This window comes from Lycorma delicatula, chromosome 6 (assembly GCF_047948215.1).
Source record: "Lycorma delicatula isolate Av1 chromosome 6, ASM4794821v1, whole genome shotgun sequence".
NCBI classification, from domain to species: Eukaryota; Metazoa; Arthropoda; class Insecta; order Hemiptera; family Fulgoridae; genus Lycorma; species Lycorma delicatula.
The window spans coordinates 29,752,471-29,775,635 of record NC_134460.1 but is presented as its reverse complement, the minus strand read 5'-3'; the positions used below and the strand labels follow the sequence as shown (position 1 = coordinate 29,775,635).

The following is a 23,165-nucleotide window of genomic DNA, read 5'->3' as shown; positions in this document are numbered from 1 at the left end:
GCTTTCGTTGCTGAGTTGTGTTAATAGATATTTTAGATAAAACTCGGAAGTTGGAAGGTAAATTAGAATAATTTGTTGAAAATAAAACATTAACAATAGTGAAAAAACGATAGCAGACTTTACTTTTCTACGAAAAAACGAACCGCAAGATTAAAAAACAACTGATTTATAAGTAAAGCTGAAATATTATAATCATTAAAAATGAAAAATTTTGAATAATTTTCACCGTCCAACGTCACGAGGAAAGTACAGCTAAATAATTTAAAGACATTGTGTTTGAAGTTTTCATCATAAGTATTATAATCAACTCACATCATACCTAATAACGGCTCTAATTTATTAAAGGAATAACTTATTTATTAATATTCTTGCATAAAAACTTATAAAAAGAGCAATTTACACTCATTATGAAATAGGGAGGAAAAGAGAGATAAGATCAATCGGTAAAGAGATGATCTTTATAACAATGTTAGGTGTATGCAGACAAGTTATAATTAGAAATTAAGTAATGAGAAAGGATTGAATATTTATTTGCTATATACCGCAGCATCTGATAATACAGACAAATCTACACAAATCCTCATCGTATAGATGACAACAGGAATATTATTAAGCATCATTAAATTAAGCTCTAAAAGGAGTTTAATATAATCAGAAATAATTATAGTCCTGCAATTATTATGAATTATGTTTTTCTCCCTTCAAGGTAAAAATACTAAAGTCGTAAAAACTGTCTATTTGACTTTTTCTTTGTAATAAGTTTATTCAATTGTAATCAGTTTGAAATATTTCCGATAAATAGAAGTGCGAAAATGTTACGTGTTTTATCCTATAAGAACAAAGAAACCGATCTGATGAATATTTTAAGACCAACATGATCACATACTAAAATTAATTTTTTAAGACTTCGGAGAATTGGAATAACATTTTTTACGCAATTTTTTTACGATTTATTCAAATCTTAGTTCTTATGCAAATATCTACAAAAAAAAAATTAAACAATTATTAATGATCGTCTGTAAAAATTGCAATTAACAAACAAAAACTCAATAATTGGGACACGAAATCTTTTTGGGTGATGTTGTAAGAGAAATATTACCGGAACGTCAAAATGATATTGATACTTCAGCTATAATTCAATTTATTGAACGTGTTTGTTCATTTTGAGAGCAAATCTGCAGATGAAGAATTAAAAAATTGGCAAGCATTTGATAATGAAATTATTATAAATTCAGGAAACAATTTTGATTTCGGAAAGCAAAATATATAATACAGCTTTCCAAAAAAAATATTCAGAATTTATGGCAAATAAAAACGTTATAGAGATAAAATATAGAACGAATATTCAGAATTTAAATTTACAATTGTACTGAAAACTAAATTAGGATTGTTCAAGACTTTTAGCCATATTAACTTTTCTCCAACCTAACCTTGAATTTATCTTTAACCTTTCCTTTCTATATAACATTATGGGAACTTTTCAAGCAACCAGCACAGACTACGAACGTGGATTTTCTGTTATGAATTCCATAAAAACAAAATACCGAAATAGACTCGAAAATGAATGCGTTTAACTAATCTAGTCAGGCTGATGGTTTAGCCTGCAGCAACGTCTATCTACGGCTGTGATGTTTGGCGACTGTAACGTATCGTCTCCTCTTTTCGTTAATTTTATAATATTTTTACAGTGTAAATTCAGTTTTCTCCCAAAATAAAGCCTATTTCTTATTACAAATTATTTGTCTTAGTATTATAATTATCGAGTCAAGTAAAACAACTGAACAAGAAGAACCAAGCACAGTCGATTTCTCTGAGATTTACGATGAGATGTTTGACGTAAAGCTAACATCTGCGGTGATCAGAATGAATGTAGACTAAGTATTATCTACAATGTGGTGAGCTTGGGGGCGATGATAAGCATTATTATATTTTCCTAAGATGGAATCTTGTTGTTTTTAAGCACCACTATCCCGTTTACGGGTGTAACTTATATAACTTTTCAGGTCTTCATAACAATATAATCATATAGAACAGTGGTTCCGAAACGTTTCCGAGTCGCAGCGCCCTTTTTCAATTAAAATATTTTCATGGCGCCCTACCCTAAGTAAATGTATGTGTACTCTTAAGTAAGAGATAAAAACCCACCGGGTTGGTCTAGTGGTAAACTCGTCTTCCCAAATCAGCTGATTTGCAAGTCGGGAGGTCCAGCATTCAAGTCCTAATAAAGTCAATTAAATTAATAATTATAAATGTCTTCCTTCAATTAATTAAGAAGTTTTTACAATATTTTGCGGCGCCCTTCTGAAGAGGCCGTGGCTCCCCGGGTCGCCGCGGCGCACAGTTTGGGAATCACTGGAACAGAAATTAACTAAAGACATACCATAGCTTAATCTATTGATTTCTGTTGCGTGTCTGTGGGAAGTCTTCCTTGAAATAATGGCTGCCATCAGCCAGTAATAAGCTCCAAGCGCTTTAAATGGTGGACAGGCACTAGCTAGCAAACAGCGACCAAGGCGTGGCGGCTTAAATTGCCGTCTTTTTAATGTATAACTCTATAGTTTTTAATTTGTAACAAGGGGTGCGCCTCCCCGATCTAGTTTTAATGTGACAAGTGAGCGGAAGGGACACATAAAGCGGGTGCTGTACGGCACCCATTTAACCACTCACGCAAGTTAGGAGCTCACTAGGAGCATTATGAAAGCGAGGTCGCAAATCTGTTTCAGAGGCACAGTAGCCGTTTTTTGGCACGGAACATTTGGTCGGACCGAATGGGGTGGTGGCGGGAGAAATGCCAGCTAACCAATACCATAGCTTAAATAACAAGCTGCATGACGTGATAAGTTTTTTTTGCATAGTAAGTCTATTTTATTCATTAATGAGGACATTGTGTTAGTCGTACGACTATTTAACAAAAGTTAAAAAATTTCTCTTAACATAATGAACATAATTTAAGCAAACTTATGCAAAATTATACAAACAAAAACCGTACCAAATCACTTTTGTATACATCCACTAAAACGATAGATTATTATCAGAATCGTATTGTAAAGTTAATAATAATAGCAATAATAATAATAAAAACTGTTAATTAAATAATATCACCTCACACACCCATGAATGCGTGAGTTGAGTTAACAATTCTTCGAGATTAATTACTTCCAACACACAAAACTAATAACAAATAACTTCAAAATGCCAAGATATGTACTGAAAAATATACACTCATAAAACAGTTAAGTTCACTAATGTAATGTTACTTATTGCAAATTAATTACGCTAAAAAAGAATTATTATATTAAAATTCATTTTACCTGACTCAACCAAAAAAATTAAAATGCAAAATTATAAATTTTTTTGAAAACATGATAACTTTCATAGTATGTATTAAATTTAAATATCTACAAGGTCTGTAAATAAAGTAATGAGACTAATCTTTTTTGCAGGCAAAGTGGCAACACTGTAAAGTAACTAGTAGAATCCTACCGAAACTTTTCAAAATTGAAAAGGGCGTATGGAGATGAAGCTCTGTCACGAGCCCAAATTGTTAAAGAAGTTTCAACGTATTTTCAGATGGCCGGAAATCAGTTGCAGACGATCCGTGCTCTGGAAAACCATTAACGTCATAAAGTGACAACGATGTTGAGCGAATTGGAGACTTTATACAGTACGACCAGCGATTAACTGTAAGAATGGTTGCAGTACAATTGAATTTGAACCGTACTATAGTCCATCAATTTTGATAAAAGAATTCGACATGAAAAAAGTTTGTGCAAAACAGGTCCCAAAAAACAGCGTGGAAGTGTACCACGATCTTGTACGGCGAATTAAAACCGATCCAGATTTTCTAAAAAAATGTTATTACTGGTGATAAATCTTGGATGTTTGAGTATGACTCAGAAACAAAATGCCAGAGCAAGGAGTGGTACACTTCAAACTCACAATGTTCCAAAAAAGCAAAAATGAGCAAACCAAAACTGTGCTAATTTGTTTCTTCAATAGTAATTCCATTGTCCATAAATAGTTTTTACCTTCAGGACAGAATGTAAATCAATATGTTTACAGAATAATTCTTGAACGACTGCGGAAAAGGATTGCCCGCGTGGGACCAGCCATCAAAGAGAGGGTGTGAGGCTCCCATGGAAATCTGGCAGAATGACTTACAATTTCATGAGGTACTTCAAACATTTTATAATTTTTGTGAGGGTTTTTCATAAGGAAGAAGTTCCTTTTCATGAGGCTCTTCGTTACACTGACAAAAAGCAGATTGTTGCAAGATAAAAATCATTGATCAGTAACATGCTGTCCATTCTGGAAAATATACCCAATAACTTGAGCGATTGTGACTAAACAGAAATCTACTGTAAAAAAAGGAAAAATTTCCTCTGGTAAGATCTTGTATTTTATTTTGTGACTCTCAGTGTGTGTGCCTCAAGTTCATTACCTACTCTTTATCCAATTCTGAATCCATCCCTCTGGGATTGATTCATCATATCCCTCCGATACGATGTTCTGTACATTGAACTGATATTTACTAAGCTAATTCAGCTGTTCCAGCTGATCTTTACTTAGAACATACCAGATGACGTTTGCCTACACAACTGTCTAGAATCTTCGTTTTTACCTGTTGGTGGTACAAAAATTCAAAAGGGGCTGAAAAGATATAAAGTAAAGCTAGGCCTTTTAATAAATTCAAATGTAAATTCATATGGAGGATACAAAGATTCTTATTAGTTATTTTTCAGAAGGAAAAGGAGCTAGTTCTTAATCTGCATTCGTAATTAAGTGTAACATTCCAATGTTGTAGAGGTATCAGTGTAACTATGTAGTTTTGGTGATAACTGTTTAAATCCTATAAAGCAACCGATTTACAGTATTGTACTTACTGTAATATTAATGGTATAGTTGTGAACACTTGGAGTAAATAAATACATTACATTTAAAACCTAACAGTGTTTAACACAAACATTAACATTAGCATAATGGGTAGCACTACTAAAAGATGTATTAAAAAAAGTATAAAAAATATTTTTCTATTTAAAAATCAAAAACCTAAAAAACTGAACTTAGGAGTAAATAACAGAACAAAATTTAACCTATGTTAAGGAACCAAAAAAATAAGTCAATCACTAGATTTGACATTTGAAAAGAGGTGCAAATTGGAAATTTTTCTAAACTTTAGATAAAACAGATTTCTCTTTTATCAAAACTTGGATGAACTATTCGGAGGAATGCTGAAAAATACTATGCCAAATTTGACTTATTCCTACCAAGCTGACTAGATAAGGTCATCAAAGAGTTCAAGATAAAATCCTCAAGACAGAGTAGGTTCCATCTATATATATATATATATATAAATGATCTATTATATATATATATATATAAATGATTTGATGATAAAAAAAGAATAAATATATATATTTAATAACCGATTTAAAAAAAAAGTGAACGACACAACACACTGGCATTTAAATTAAATTTTCAGACATAAGATGTTTTGTGAACTTAAAAAAGTTGAAATTTAATGTTTAAAGTTGAAAAGTAATGTCCCAAATTTTTATAATAAAGTAGTAATATAACATAGATCTGCCAATAATACAGTTCACTATTTATAAAACTTTTATGCACGAAATGAATAAATCATTTGCTTCATTAACTTAAATTTATTTAAAAAAATAAAAAATCTCACTAATATAAAAATCAATTTCCTGCAAACCGTTAGGACTGAATTCCTCATTAAACATGATATAATTAAAAACGAGTTCATATGAAAGCAAACAGAACTCTGAAACAAATTAAAAGAATCAAATTCAAGTTACAAAAAGAAATTAGCACCTTCTTCTATGATATTTCTGGTAGCATTTGTTATCTGTTAGGAAACAGCTTATTTAACATGTTCAGGTACGGTGTGTTAATTCAGCTAATATATGTTCTCTTTTTTCAAATTTACTGTTTGTAAATTTTGAAATCTTGATTACTTCACACACAACTATAAACACTACACTCAACCAAGTCTATTAGCAGTAGTAATTTTTATTTCTATCTTTTAGTTGAAATATCCTTGAAAACTGTCACTCTGAAAACACTTCAAAAACACTAACATATTACACAATGAGAGTGTGCAAATAAAACATTATACAGACATTGCTACAATGATGAAGAAATACAAATTAGTGTAATGATTAAACATTGCAATGAATGAATTGCAAGGTTGAATCGTCCACAAATACAAGTAACAGATGCAAATACCATAAACAATTTTCACAAATCGCTTCACAGAAGCAGGACACACAAATATACAGAATTAAGCAAAACATGTCAATAAATTCATAGTACATAAAAACCAATTTACCACACATAAATAATATGAAATTTATGAACTAAATATGTTAAATAATAATTAAATCTGTTAATAAATTAAATAATACACATCAAATATATTACTTAATTATCTACTAAAAAGATGGTGGATGCTTTGACAACTGTGGAAAAATAAGTTTAGTGTGTTAAGTGTTAAATCATATTTGTTACATTGTTCAACAAATTACACAAATAAGTTTTTTCTTGTGTGTGCTTTCGGTGGGCGAAAAACGCTTTGGCGTTATCATCGCCTGGAATAAAACTTTATAAAAGAAAACAAATAATAAAAAAATACTGTTTTAAAAACAAAAACTTACAACTAATATCACAGCTGAAAAATTTATTTTTAAAAACACTTTAAACTAAATCACAGCCGTAAAATATAAAATTAAAAATAAGCTTATAACTAAACACATACAATTTAATTAAAATAAAATGACTTTAAAAAATCCAACAGGGGAGTAAAGAGGGGACCCTTACACCAACGCAGTCTCCACCAATTTCTGTCCCAAGCATTCTCCTTTGTCCCCTTAAAGTTTCCAAGCTTCACCTCATCTACTTACTTCATCCATCTTCTTCTTCCTCATTTCCTTTCTTCTTCTACTTACCCTACCAATAAACTTGTACATGCTCTAACCAGCTTCATCTAGTGCTCAAGTGCTCTATCTTCTTTAATCCTATTCATTAATTCCTCATTCCTCACTTTCGACCATATACAAAAACACAAAAGCCTTAATTTTGTTCCTCTCTTCTTCCTCATCATTCATCCTTCAGTTATATACTACACGAAACTGCAAACATAAAATTTGGCTAACCTGTTCCTTACCTCGTAAAACTAGAATAACTTTTAAGTAGTAAAAGTCCTTTCACTACATACTAATTTCCCCTTCTTGCGGGCTCTGTGGCATGAGTGGTAATGTCTCAGCCCTACATGTAGAGGTCCCAGGTGTGAATCCTGGTCAGAAATAGCATTTTCACATGCTACAAAATTGTCATTTCATCTCATCCTCTTAAGCAAAACTAAAAAGGGATCCTGAGGCTTAAAAAAATATACTTTTCTTACTCAAGTCGTCCTTTGCCATTGCTATCCTTTTAGTTCCACTGTGCTCTTTCAGTCCTCTATTACCAAATATCTGTAATTTTTCTACTTTTTCTATTTTTCATTTGCTTGTCCTTACCACTAAATCCTCTTTGTTGTTTACTTTCATTATTTTACTTTTCCCTATATTTATAATTACAAATCAAGCAATAAACTTACACTTGTAGTTTATGCATTTGTAAAAAAAAACTATAAACGTTTATAAATCATCCTTGTGTAAAAAAATCAATCAACAAAAGAATGAAAGAAATTCTTTTTTAAATAATCTTACTTGTACAAACAATGCAAGGTCAACCAGCCAGTAAGGTTACTTAAGTACTAATAAAATTACAGTTTTTCTTAGAAATAAATTATTAATAAATAAAGAAAATCTCTTCAAAGTTTTTTCTACAATTACTACTCCAATAATTTATTTATAAAAAAATGATGTAAATTGACTATAATTATAAATATTAAAGACATATATTTCATCATAACAATATACATCAGCAGTATTACTAAGAAAAATTAAAAAAAAAATGTGTGATAAATGTATTTAAGTTAAAAACATAATACAGTTTTTAAACAAACTTAAAGCAAGCTTATTTAAAGTACTGATTACAGTAAAACAATAAAATAGTGTAAAAAAAACCTCCAAAAAGCATATGTCAATATCATTTCACCAACAGAATATCAAATTACTAACATCATACTAAGTATAATACCATACTACTTTTACAAAATTCAGTAGAAGCAAATGCTGTGATTCATAACAAGATGTTTACACAATTTTTTTTGCTTCACACCATATCATTCTGAAGATAGTAAAGCACAATAAATGCCTGACGTCATCAGTATAATGTACAAAATGAACGAAGGATAATTGGTACCACAAATCAGAATTATTTTCATAGAGAATAATAATTTTCAGTGAATAAAAGTCCCTATGTTAAAGAAAATGAGAATAATGGTTACAGCCACCATGAATATTCATAACGATATTTTATGTGAACTCATATGAGTGTTTTGGTGGCTGTGCATGATAATTTGCAATAATACATTTGACTCATCATGAAAACTGTAAAGGGAAACAACTTCAATTCTAATTTTGTTTGTATTTTTGTTAAAAATGACCTATCTATTTTCCAAAATGTTATGTGTCTTGTGCCTCATGACAGTCATAAAAAAATAATTGGGCTGTCATCTAGCAGACAATGGTGAATAACACAAACACAAAATGTATGCATCTATATTTACAAATAACAGCACAATATGTTATTTTCTGAAAAGGATCTTAATTATATTTCAGTTGAAATTTTTAGTAATTTTTTTTTTGTTGAGATGATTGGCATTGACTGCTTTCGTTTTTGCCCTATGAGAATGGAAATTTGTTGGGGAATTTGTCCTATGAGAATGGAAATAAATTATTATTTAATAAAAATAAATTATATTACAAAATCATCTCACCAATTTATTTAAAATTAAATTATTTATTATTTTTTTTTTTTACAAAACCAATATAATGCATACAAAATAATAAATACTGGAATAATTTCAATTAATATTTTCTAAATCTTTATTTTAATTCATTTATGAATTACACATATTAACTTAATTTATTTATCATTAATGTACATTTTATTCGATTCCCTGTATTTTTACTGTTAATATTGTATTCCTGAAGGCACTCTGATCAAACAGTTCTCCTTAATTTTTTAAGAAAATGCTAGAGTAGTATCTTCTCTTATTCTCATCTTAGCACAACTACCAATTTCTAACATGATCTATATAATAATAATTATATATTAATCTTTAATAACTTGAGTAAAAGAGAATAACGAACAACTTAAAGAATAACTTATTTTCATTAATAACTGTTATTATATTTAAATTGATTTTATTTTCCCTTGCTAGTTAAAATAATGGTAGTACTTCACTCTATTCTATAGAAAGGGATCTACTAATTTGTTACTTTATATTATTTCTTCCAGTTTTTCTTGCTGGAACTTATTTAAAGCACCTGAGGTACAAGAGGTACCAATCACTGTTATTTTCGCTAAGAGTAATGATATTCTTTGCTATATAACCAAAATGTGGTGAAAGTAGTTTGCAGCATGAAAATAGTACTTGCAAGCTGAATAATACCAGGGTATTGGTGAACTTGACATTTTCGTATGCAACCATGTGATTTAGAGAACAAAGTAACAGCAAATCACTTCACTCCTCATTTACTCAATAAACATAGTATGGGTGGTTGTTACACAACTACCCAAAAAGGAGTGTACTATATTTAGAGTGTATGTATGTTGGTTCACTGTAACAGCTAAATGGCTTAACTGATTTAGATGTTTAACCCTGTATTGGAATCCTTACGTTATCGGGAGGGTCATAGGCTATAAAAACATACAGGATGTTTCATTATGTTCTTCGGAGTTTCGAAAATTCATTAACAAAAAAATATTTCACTCCTAAGAATAAAACAAGTACTGTACGAAAGAGTACTTCAAATAGTTTTTTCCACGTATACTAGGCACTTAGTAAACCGTTTGCTCGGTATGCGTCGACAGTAGAGAAAATGGCTGCCACGGGAAGCGAGAAGTCGTTTTGTGTATTAGAATTTCACTTGTCAAAGTCAGTAATTTCTGTGCAACGTGCGATTCGGTTGAAATTTCATAAGGAGCCACCAAGTGACAATTCATTCGAGCATGGTATAAACAGTTCAGTGAAACTGATTGCTTGTGCAAGCGAAAATCACCTGGTCGTCCGTGTCGAACGTGTGCTGCAAGTTTCATTCGCAGCCCGTCAAAATCGACTGCGGCTGTAGACAGAGAATTCCGAAAACAACAGTGTGGAGAGTTTTCCGTAAACGTTTATTATGCAAACCGTACAATCTTCAATTAATCCAGCGTCTTTCTAATGGAGATAAAACACGAAGGCTCGATTTTTGTTTACAGTAACAGGAATAGTAACAGGAATGTTGTTAGATGAAGGTTTTCTAAACAAGATAATTTTCAGCGATGAAGCTACTTTCCATAATAGCGGCAAAGTAAACCGCCATAACGTGCGAGTTTGGGGAACTGAAAACCCACACACGCTTATGTGGAACACATTCGGGATTCTCCGACAGTAAACGTTTTTTGTGCGATCTCTCGTGAGGCAGTGTATGGGCCGTTCTTTTTTATGGAAAAGACAGTAACCGGCATGATACACCTGGATATGATACAATTATGACTTATGCCTCAGCTACTCAACGACTTCATTTTCCAGCAAGATGGTTGTCCTGCCCGTTTTCATAACGAGGTTCGACAGTACATTAACACAACATTACCTCGGCGCTGGATAGGACGTTCGTCTGAAGAAGACCAACACATTATGCTGTGGCCACCAAGATCACAAGACCTCACGCCATGCGATTTCTTTCCCTGGGGTTACATGAAAGATAAGGTGTTTATCCCACCAATGCCGCACGATATCGCTGAGCTAAAGGATCGCATAATCAATGCAAATCAACTCTATCGAAAATGACATGTTAGAACGAGTTTGGCAAGTGCTAGACTTTCCTGTTGATGTGTGCCGTGTCACCAGAGGTGCACATCTTGAACAGTTATAGATTTTAACAAAAACTGTTTGAGTCCCTGCATCACCTCATACAACTTTCATTTAGGTAAGTGAATTACTTTTTTTGTACTGAATTATTGTAACTCCTAAGAACATGAAACACCCTATATATGTAGTAATGGAGATTTGCTGGTTGAAGCACAAACTTTAATAATAAATTCTGAACTGTGAACCTCTATCAATGTGAGAATTGGGTTGGAACTGAATGATTCAAATCAATCGAATGAATAATATTTTATAAACAATACAATTAAATTTACATTAAATAAAATAATATTAAATAAATTTCAAAAATTTCTATTTAATAATAATGGGCTTCTCATGGAGAATGCGTGTGAGGCTAGAGTGGTGAGGTGATGAGGGCACCTCGTGTGAGGCTAGAGCAATCTTCAACATCAACTGGTAACAAACAGGTTGACCCTGGGGTGCTGTTTTCAGAGGTGCAATGCAATGCTCATACAAAATCTCTGGAAATATTTATCAGAGTTTCAAAAATTCAAATAGGGTATTTGTTAGTAAGTTGAAGGTTAACTTTTGGATGCATCAGGTACACTCTCGATCTAACACATCAAAGTTGTTTGGAAATCTTGTTGCAACCAATTTTCATTAATAATTTTAATTATATTGTTTTAAATGATGTTCTTTGATTGTGTCACATGGTAGTTCTAATTTAGGGTGTATGTAATATGTATGTTCCACTGTAACAGTTCAACGGCTGAACCAATTTAGATGTATGAACCTGCATTGGAATCCTTACGTTACCAGGAATGTCAAAAGGTTTATATAAATTTAAATATAGGTAGGCTTAAATAAATTAAAAAAACTATACTATATACAAAATTGTCACCTACACGCTCTTCAATTATCCTATATTATAGAGAAATGTTTTTTTTTTGGCAGACATGTTTTTTTTAATATTTATATCTTACTATTCTACATCTATTTCAAGAGTGCCTTGTGAATCATGTTAGGTTTCACATCATCAAGCTAATATATATATATATATATATATATATATATATATATATATATATAAACCGGACGAAATGATTCCGGAACCGATTTAAACTTTCTCCATACTTAAAATCTCAATTAAAAAAATCGGTTTGCGCCTCCACGTTGGTTCGTCTGGATAACCAGTTAGAAACGTGGAGATTTCTACTGGTGAACTAAATCGGAATCACCTCTCTGGATCACATCCAGAGTTGTAACTCGGGAATTTATTCCCACCCAAGGCTGACTTGGCTTTCAAAGTCAAATATGGAAGGTCTTTTAAGAAAAAATCCACCGTCTGGTAAATACCAGAGAGGGCTGCACTCGGATCCGGTGGGCAGCTGCTTAAAAGATAACAATGAATCGGAGCGTTTGGAAACACCCAAAAACAACACAACTTCAAAATTGAGGATAAGACACAAGCAAATAAACTACATTGCCACTCACAACATTAATTCTCTAACTCAACCCGGCAAACTAAAAACTCTAACAGACATAATGGACAAACAAAATATCCTAATCGCAGGACTTCAAGAAATGAGAAACACCGATCGAGAGCCGTTTGAATCTCAGGGTTACAGAATTTACAAAGGAATCCCCGGGAAACGTGTGATGAAGAATTGCCCACAGTTCGGAACAGGATTTGCAATCAATCTTAAAAAATTGACTCAGTCGTAGAATTTAAGTCTTACTCCCCCAGGATTTCAACCTTAACCCTAAAATCAGCCAATAAATTCTACACCATAATAAATGTCCATGCTCCCACCAATGACAAAAACAATCTTAAAAAAGATAGAGAAGAGATGGATAAATTCTGGGAACTTCTTGACCAAACTGCAAACAACATAAATAAGACCCACACGAAGATTTTAATAGGGGACTTTAATGCCCAACTTGGTAAAGAACGTAGATATCGTGATATTATCGGAAAATGGCCTGCCCAAAAGAAAACTAACAAGAACGGCCAAAGACTTGTCGAATTTTGCAGAAACCATAATATGATCTCAAAATCCACCTATTTTATGAGAAAACCAAACAAATTGAAGACTTGGAAACACCCAGATTGGAAAAAAGGAGAATGGCAACTGGATCATGTTTGCATGGACCGGAATTATCACAAGGAGATTTATAATGTAAAAGTCTTGAGAGGAACAGATACTGGATCGGACCATTACTTAATTAAAGTTAAAATAAAATTCACCCCGCATAAAAAGAAAAAATCCCAACCTAAAAACAAAAGAGCTTATGATCCACATAAATTAATAAACAATGCCATCTTTGAAGAAACAACAAAAAAAATCAAATTAACTAATAATTTAAAAGAACTGACATCCCAACTGAAAGAAATAGCTGAAGAACTAGCCCCTATAAACCCAAGAAAAAAACACCAATGGTGGAATGAAGAATGTGACAAAGCAGTCAAAGACCGACACCGGGCTTGGATCAACCACCAAACCCAGAAAACTGAAGAATCTAACCATGAATTCACCAAACAAAGGAAAATAACTCAGAAAATTATAAGAGGAACCAAACGACAAGCCCAAAAAAACTTGATTCAGCAAATAGAAGAAAGTTCCAAGAAAACTAATTTCCGAGACTATTATAAAATTTTTGGTCAGGCTCTTCAAAGATATGAACCACCCACCCTTATGCTGAGAGGAAAAAAAGGAAATATGGCTCACACCAATAAAGAAAATGCTGAAATTTTGGCAGAAACCTTCAATAGACTCCTCAACTGTGACGACCCCCCAGAGCTTTTTGAGATTGACACTGAAACTCCAGTTAAAACTTCACCAGTAAATATCAACCCGCCAACAATTCAAGAAGTTCTCGCAGCCTTAAATGAAATAAAAAACTACAAAGCAAGAGGAGAAGACCAGCTTTTCGCAGAACTCTGGAAACACTCATCAGTTTATTCAGTCAAAACTTCCCTACATCTATGCCTCGTGAAAATATGGAACGAAGAAAAACTTCCAGAACACTGGACCACAGCCCTCATCCATCCATTACATAAAAAAGGGGATAAAACTAATCCTGAAAACTACAGAGGCATATCTCTCCTGGATTGCACATACAAAATCCTGTCGAGAATCATATACAACCGATGCAAAGACCAACTTGAACTGGAACTTGGAACTTGTATCCACATATTTATGTGGATACTACCAAGGGGGATTTAGGCCATGGAGAGGTTGCCCGGAGCAAATAATATCCCTAAAACTTATGATGGACTTATATAAAAGACGGAAAAAACAACTAATAATCACCTTCGTCGACTTTAAAAGGGCCTATGATTGTATACACCGACCATCCATGCTGAATATTCTGAGAAACCTGGGCCTTCACCCTAAACTCGTAAACATGATAAAATTAACTTTAACCAATACCCAGTCCAGAGTGAAATTCAGAGGTGAACTCTCTCAACCCTTCTACATAAAAACTGGATTGAGGCAAGGAGACGGCCTCTCACCACTCCTTTTTAACTGCGCCCTCGAATTTTTCATGAGAAAATGGTATGAAATAAATCCCAAAAATATAAAAATGGGTACCAAGAAAAACTCCATCACACTAAATTGCCTAGGATTTGCAGATGACCTCGCTCTTTTAGCAAATAATATTCAAGAAGCCAAAACACAAATCATGAGCCTTCAAAACCTAGCACAAAAGATAGGGCTTCATATCTCTTTCGAAAAAACTGAACTAATGGCCATAGATCCTCTGGTAATAGAGCACATTACGGTAAACAATCAGAAAATTAAAATAGTAAACAATTTAAATATCTAGGGGAAATAATAACTTATAATTTAAATGAAAAAGTGACATGGCAAAACAGGACAAATAAAATGATTAAATCCCAAAAATTAACTTGGTCAACATATAACAAAAAATGCCTTTCTGCTAAAACAAAACTTAAACATTATAAAACTGTAGTACAGCCAGAAGTCACCTATGGAAGCAAGACCCTTTTCAAAATCGCTCAGAAAAACCGAATTGAAAAAATTCTGAAAATAGAGAGGAGAATTGTCAGAACGTGTATCAATAAAAAACACCAAAAAGAAGGCCAATGGTGGATTGTGCCAAATGAGGTGGTGTAACGAGAAATAGAGCCTGTTACTGATACTATGCAGAAAAAAAGAATCTCTTTCTTCGGTCATCTCATAAGGACACCGCAAACAAGACTGTCAAGAAATATCATTGAAAAGCTCTGGTTCCAAAAGCTAGAAGTAGGATGGATCAAAGAAATTAGAGAAGATATGAAAGAATTGGGAATTTCCCTGACTGACCTACAGAATAAAACTGGAAAAATTACAAAGCTAAAAGATAAAAGCATTAGATTTAAACAAAAGACAGACAAACGACAAAATACAACGAAGAGGGTGTTTACGGATGAAGAAAAGAAAGCAAGATCTGAACGGATGAAGAAATACTGGGCAGCTCGAAAGAGTAAAATAACACGCTTTTCTCAGAAAAGATCCAACTAAAATTGACTTAAGTGGTCCCATGTTGGCCGTAAAAGCATAATAATAATAATAATAATATATATAAACCGATTTAAATTATTTATTATATTTACATAACTGTATACATAATATATATAAATGTATATATTTATTATTTTTATAAAATTACTTGTTTGTCTATCTATTACCACTTCTCTCTCTTTTTATTACTAATAATAAAATGTTACTATACTGTTCTGATCAAGTGGAAAACCATGGGGTTTCCCTAGACCCTTCCGGATCCATGCTGGGAACAATTAATTTTTTTTTACTTGTGGAGTGGCATATTTACAAACTTCTAACTAAATATGATAACCTATATAACATCACATGTACGTACTAATCTGTATCAATACTTGTTTATTTATGGAAATGATAACAGAAGCAAGTTTTTTACTATTATAATTACTTTTTTACTTTCTTTTACAAAGTAAAGGAAGTTTTCAGATTTCAACAGAAATATCCATTTTGACCACCCCTGAATCCATTTTGACTAGTTTTCGGCGTGACGTCTGTACATATGCATCTCACATAACTCAAAAACGATTAGTTCTAGGATGTTGAAATTTTGGATTTAGGACTTTTGTAACATCTAATTGTGCACCTCCCCTTTTGACTGCAGTTGACTTGACCAAAAAAAAAGCCCAAAATCAAAAAAATTTGGATTTTGGACTTTTTCTTAACTGCGGTAATAAGCTCTCATTGACACCTTTTCAGCGATACATCATAAGTGGTATTTATTTTCATTGGTTCCAGAGTTATAGCCAAATAAAATTTTAATTAATGAATTATTTTGATTTTACAAGGGAAAGGCACCGATTCTAATTAGACTTCATTTCCTTTTTTTAACTTTTTTTTTAATTTAAATATATTGATTTATTAATATTTATTAACTTGTGATTGTAAAAAAAAATTACATTAAATAATAATAATAAAAAAAAGATATGAAATAAATTAGAAGTTATTAGTGAAATAAAATTTTATGTACTTTTAAAAATATGTATATATAAATAATAGGCATACAAGGAAGTCATGGTGTCCACATCAGATTTTTTTAATTTAGAGAAAAAACTCTGATGTGGACACTACATGACTTTGTATGCCTATTAATTTACAAAAACACATTTTTTTTTAATGAAAACTACATAAAATTTTATTTCATAACTAACTTCTGATTTTTTTTCATGTATCTTTTTTACTGTTATCACTGAATTATTATTTATTGCAAAAATTACTTTATAATCAGAGATTAATAATTATTAATAAATCAATATATTTAAATTTAAAAAAAGGAGATGAAGTGGGAACCAATGGAAATGAAAATAAGTACCACTTATGATATATTGCCCATGTTGTTATAAGTCCAAAATCCAAATTTTTTGGATTCTGAGCTTTTTTGGACACTTTTAGACCAGTTGATTGTAATCAAAAGAGGAGGTGCACAACTAGATATTACAACATCCTAAATCCAAAATTTCAACATCCTATAGCTAATCATTTTTGAGTTATGCGAGATACATATGTACATATGTAAATATAGATGTCATGTCAAAATTAGTCAAAATGGATTCAGGGATGATCAAAATGGATATTTCCGTTAAAATCTGAAAAACAAATTTTTTTTGTGATCACAGTACCTTTACTTTGTGCAATGAAGTAAAAATCTAACCATTCTGTAATGAACATCTCAACATTAACAATCTTTGAGTCTGTTTGAACAATAAATTTATGTATAATACCATAAAATAAAATAAAAAATTAATAAGAATAAGTAACAATTAAACATAAAAAAAAAAAAAAAACAGCATCAATGTCACTCAACAGTAAGTGGTAATAAAAAATGCCTTAATACCTTAATAAATGCCTTAACAAATAAAAAAAAATGTTTATTCAAGCAACTATTTAAAAATTAAGAGTGACTTAAACAATAACATACTGCTAAGATATATGAAATTTATATATATATATTATATATATATATATATATATATTTTTTTTTTTTTTCGTGTTATTATCGCTCAGACACAATATATTTGTTGTAAAACATAAATGTAAAAAAATAGACAATAACAAATTAATTAAAAACTAAAAACCCAGAAACACAAAAATACATCTTCAAAGTAAAAAGCCAGTCATGCTAAAAGCGAAATAATAACACAGACATATCACATTATATATCTGAAAATAATTAATTAAAATTACTACTTGCTTTACAGAAAATGGCATGAATATAGTTGGAAAACACTAGAGTATCTATATATTTGAACATAAATGGATGTCTCAAAGAAATCTTAAAGTAAAAGATAACAATATTTCATTCTCCCCTAGATATTTTGCATATTAGCCACTACTTTAAACTTGTGACACAATACTCAAGAGATACAATCCATAAGGATGAGGTGCACTGTTAGTTGGCAATTGCTGTGAGCACAAAGGAGAATGATCATCAGAAATACAATGTGTACATACTAATATGCATAAAAATGAAAATTAGAGTAGAAAAAATGTAAGAATTACAAAACAAGAGAAAAATTAATAGAAATTTATGGAACTGTTAACAGAAAACTGAGTATGGTACATAATCTGATCTAAAGATACACAATGAAACTACATTGTTAAATATGTGTATTGATAAATGAAAATTATATATTTTCATTACAAATTAATAATTAGAAAAAGACAAGTATCACTGATAAGACTTTATCAGACTACAGAATGATAACATCAAGGAGTGCTTTCAATACTATTTAATAATATATCTTATAACGCATCCTCGCTTAACTTAAGCCTTAAACAAAATGCTCAATAGAAATTTTTATATATTTGTAATACACTGGAATATAGCAGTCACTTATACTGTAGAAATAAATAATCTGAAGAAATAAATCCTTCAGTATATAGAATATGCCTATATTGGTTCGACGGTACAATGATTTTCCAAATAAAAACAGAATAATTGACTCCATCAGAAGCCAGAAAGTTGTTAATATAGTAACTTCTCTCAACTGATTTGGTTCAGAATAGGTAGCAGTTGGATAATCAAAATGTCAGTAATGAAATGGTCGTTCATCTATGAATGATGAAGACAAAGAGTTACATTTGTGAAATAAATCCAGAATAAACTATTCATCTATTTGTGAATAATAATTAAATTGAATAAAATGATAAAGGGAAACTGTAACTACTAAAAATGATGAAATGAGGATTTCTCAAAATGAACAGACAAATATTATAAATTAAGCAATCAACACAAGAAACAAATGATCAGATGTAATCTGATCAACAAATTTCCAAAACGAAATTTTTTGCTAAATAAATTAAATTACTTAGGTAAAAATTAAACTGAAAGATTTTTTGAGTTGAACAAATTGCATTACAATTTTAACACAAAATCATTTAATACTAAAGTCAAACATTGCTTGAAAAGTTTAAAAAATCCTACCTATGAAAAACAGTATGCCATTTTCCTTCACTTAATGTTACTTTTACATTAACTATATAATCAAAAATTATAATAATATTTAAAATTATAATAATTCAAAATATTAAATGAAAAGTTCAAGTATGCTGATGTTCAACATAATAAAGTTAACACATCTAGAGCGTTTTTCCCTTTTGAATGAGAAATGTTCCCTTTTTATTCATCAATAAGTTCATTCTCACTTTCATTATCTTCTCTGTTATTTACTACAATAATTTCATTGTCAACTATTTCTTTTTCCACAATTTCCGCTTCATTTAATTACTTAACAACTTCTTGTTATGTCCAACTTTGCATCCTGGTATTTATTTCAATAACAACATTCATACAACATATTATGTATCACAACTGCTGACTAAATTTTTTCAGTATGTCAGATATTGCATTCTATACATGTAACATCATATGAATAACATCGTTGATATTAATTTTCTTTAATTCTTTTTTACTATCAAGATTACACCATCAGTTTTTTTTTATATAATCACTGTTAGTAATTATTTCTTGTAATTTCCTTTTGCAGATGAAATAACTACCTGATACAAAGGATGATACAAAGAAGTACATTGATAGCAAAATCAAGACTTTGCTTTCATTGGTTGAAGTAATTTGGTATGATTAAATGGAGGAAAATTTACAAAAGAATGACCTTTTCACAGAAATGCTTAGATTTTAGAATTTTTTGTCACTTTTGGAACAAATTCATTATCAAACAAGTCTAAAAAAAATTATCCAACTGATTTTGCAGTACAATATTATATATGAGGAGATGAAAGATTCATATTTTTTAAAGTACTAAGCTTTTTAAATTTTCACAGAATAAAAATTTTAATTATCAATTTAAAACTGCAGTTTCCAAAATTTAGAAGCATTTATGCAAAAAACTGTCATTCTCTACTAAGACATCTATGAATTGACCATTCAGTCAAGTTGTTTTTCAAGCAAAAAAAAATCTTTTCTGCTGGCAGTCTATAAATAAGACCTGGTTTATGTACATTATTATCTGATAAAAGTACTCTTTTTTTCATGGTAATTAAAAGAATTAATAACAGAAAGCAGATAAATTTTTCCGCAAATCAATAATTTTTTTTCAATTATATATACACAAACATTTTATAACACATCATAACTGAAGAAATTAACACTTAATTTTAATAAAATTATCTAAAGGTGATTTTATTTTAAAGTAAACCTTTTTCTTGAATCATTCAGAGATATATACCTTTATGTCTTTGTTGAACAAATCACAATCATAGAGCAATTTTTACAAGATCAATTATGATTATCATGAAAGAAAGGGGAGAAAAGTTGTTAACTATATAATCAGCCTTCCAACTAGAAATCTGAACAAAAATGAAAAATGAAAAAATGAAAATGAATTTCAGGTATTCATTTTCAATTAACTCTCCAAAATAAAATTTACAGATGTGACTTTTTCAATAAAGAAACTTTGTTAAAAAAATTATTACAGTCAATTTCTTACCAGTTCATCAACATCTGCAGTTTCTACATTTTGGAAATAAATTAAAGTTAATAATATCAGTTTAGATCAATGAGCAGACCTGACTTTAGAATTTTACATTGAATTGATACAACAGTAGAGTAGTTAAACTGGTATGAAAAACAAGTTCTGATTATTTAATAAATTCTCATGTAGTCCTAAAAATAATAATGTTACTTGTTATAAAGTAAATTCAAATCTTAATTTAGAATGTATATGAATAAGGTAATTCTTAAAATACGAATATAACTATCCGAAAGTTGATTTGCAAGCTTATTAATATTGTGGCTGTATATCTTTTGTTAACATCTTTGTTTGTAAGTTACACATTATAAAATGTATTATTTGCTATTACTGTAAGATATATTTATATTTTTTTCTTTTCTGTTTAGCCTCTTAAACTACTGTACGGTATTAATTCAGAGGATGAATGGGTATGACATGCATCAATAAAATTAAGTGTACTCTTGTACAGTCTCAGGTCAACCATTTCCGAGATGTACCGATCCACAATCTAGTATTCGACTACATATAAAACTACCTTTATTAGGAAGGATTTGAACCTTAGAACTCTCGACTACAAAATCAGCTGATTTGCAATAATGAGTTTACCACTAGACCAACCCAGGGGGTTGGTATATTTATACTTTAGTATAAATACTAAACATAAATTTTAGTAAAGTATATTTACACTTTACTGTTTCACTTTTTTTTTCAAGAATAGATGACTTACAGTAAATAAAATAATTACTTAACTATTTTATACATACATACACACACACACACACACACACATATATATATATATATTACAGCTTTGTAAGACAAAATATATGATCATGCCTGCCGTAAAGTTACCTTAAGTCAAAGAGAGGGCAATGATAATTACATGTAATTAAAGGAATCAATTTCCTGTAGAGAAATTATATATAGATTAATAAAACAATGCTTTAATGTAAATGTTATTTTTAACAATCATATGTAACACATTGTCTATGAACAATACTATCACGAAAAATAAATAAATAGAAAAATCGATGTACTACATTAAAACTAAATTGGGAAGGCACTGGTTTAAATTATCTCCAGACAAACATGTTATAAATAAACAATTAAATACCACAATATATAATTACGATACAAAAATAAATTATAAAGCTTATATAAACATCATATATCACCATTAAATAATTATTAATTTAAATCCTATAATTCATCCATAATTATTTTACATCCTCTCAGATATAAAAAAAAATGAGATAAGTTGTATATTTACTACATTCGTAGGCTTAACTATGGGCAAAATTGTCTCAGGCTTAACATCAGCAATAACTGTTATAATATAAGGCATACAGTTTTTATAAAGCATAATTTTAAAATAAATATGGTTTGAATGAATTAATACAATAATCTTTATTGTAACATTTAAAGATGAACAATCTGTTCGGTTTCCAACACCTAAGAGTTTTATGTACATCAAAAAATTCTATCAAGGTTTATATAAACAAACATGAAAAAATTCCTGTAATGTTAGAACTGTTGTATTATATGTCACTTATAAATAATTTTAAAAACTTTCAAAACATCTTTTGAGAAATGTACAATAGGTATTTCACCAAAAAATAAACAATAAAAATTATGTTTATAGTGAAAATATTATTCACCTCAAATATAAACGTAATCGGTAGTTAAAATAAACATAAAATAAACAATTCAATTCATCTATATTCCTGAATAAACTCAATTTTATTTTATAAAATCACATTCCTTTTCAGATTTAAACGTGCCTTAAAACTAACTTATTGATGACTGGATCTGAATCTAATATTATAATTTCTATTACTTAAGAATTCGTGGAAAAAATTACTTCTAAATTAAAGTTGATTAATTGCTTATAATACTACATGCTTATGCAATAATATTTTAATAAAAAAAGGTTATACCTTTGGTAAAAAGGATCCTTTAAAGTTTAAAATCAATAACCAGCAATTTCATTCAGAGAAGCTTTCAAAGTGCAGTCCCAATCTGAACAACTTATTCATTCCTATCTTATGTCGTACGGTACAATACGAAAAAATAAGATAAACGGTAAAGAAAAAAGACTTTCAGAATCTAAAATCGGGTTTTACAAGAAAGTAATTAAGGTCAAAACTATCGCTGATGTTATCATAAAATTAATCTCTTCACATTCAAAATTTGAACAATTCGTAACCACTTCGTACGCGAACGCAAACGATAAACATGTGACTTATTTGAACTCAGCTGGTCTGTAAAGCTGTAAACTGAATAGTGCAGTGATGCAGTCTCCCTCTCCTTTACTACAAGAAAAAAATTTACCTACTTATAACTAAATTGTCCATTTGCAAAAAATTGTAGGGAAAAATTGAAAGTTATCTAATTGATAGAATGTTATCACTCCATTAAAAAAAAATGTTTTAGTTATGATAATTATTATTTACAAAAAGCAATTGAGTAATAAGCGTATTATATTTACAAAAGTGTAAACACAAATGACAATTATGTCTTGTTGATCTACGAACTAACAAAATATATTTTTAAATACTTGTAAATTGCGGTGAACTTCCATTTCACCAAGTCAATCATAATTTATATTTTTGTACGTGTAAATGATTACAC

The 23,165-nt window shown here is 30.3% G+C and overlaps 1 protein-coding gene across 3 annotated transcripts in view; it reads right to left on the bottom strand.

The window, feature by feature from the left end:
- Window positions 1–22,763, bottom strand: part of LOC142326803 (cGMP-dependent 3',5'-cyclic phosphodiesterase-like) — a 190,089-nt gene extending 167,326 nt beyond the window's left edge. For all 3 annotated transcript variants that reach the window (XR_012756865.1, XR_012756864.1, XM_075369517.1), the window contains exon 1: window positions 22,472–22,763. The gene's annotated coding sequence lies outside the window, so the exon portion shown is untranslated. The remainder of the gene's footprint in view (window positions 1–22,471) is intronic.
- Window positions 22,764–23,165: the final 402 nt, after the last annotated feature.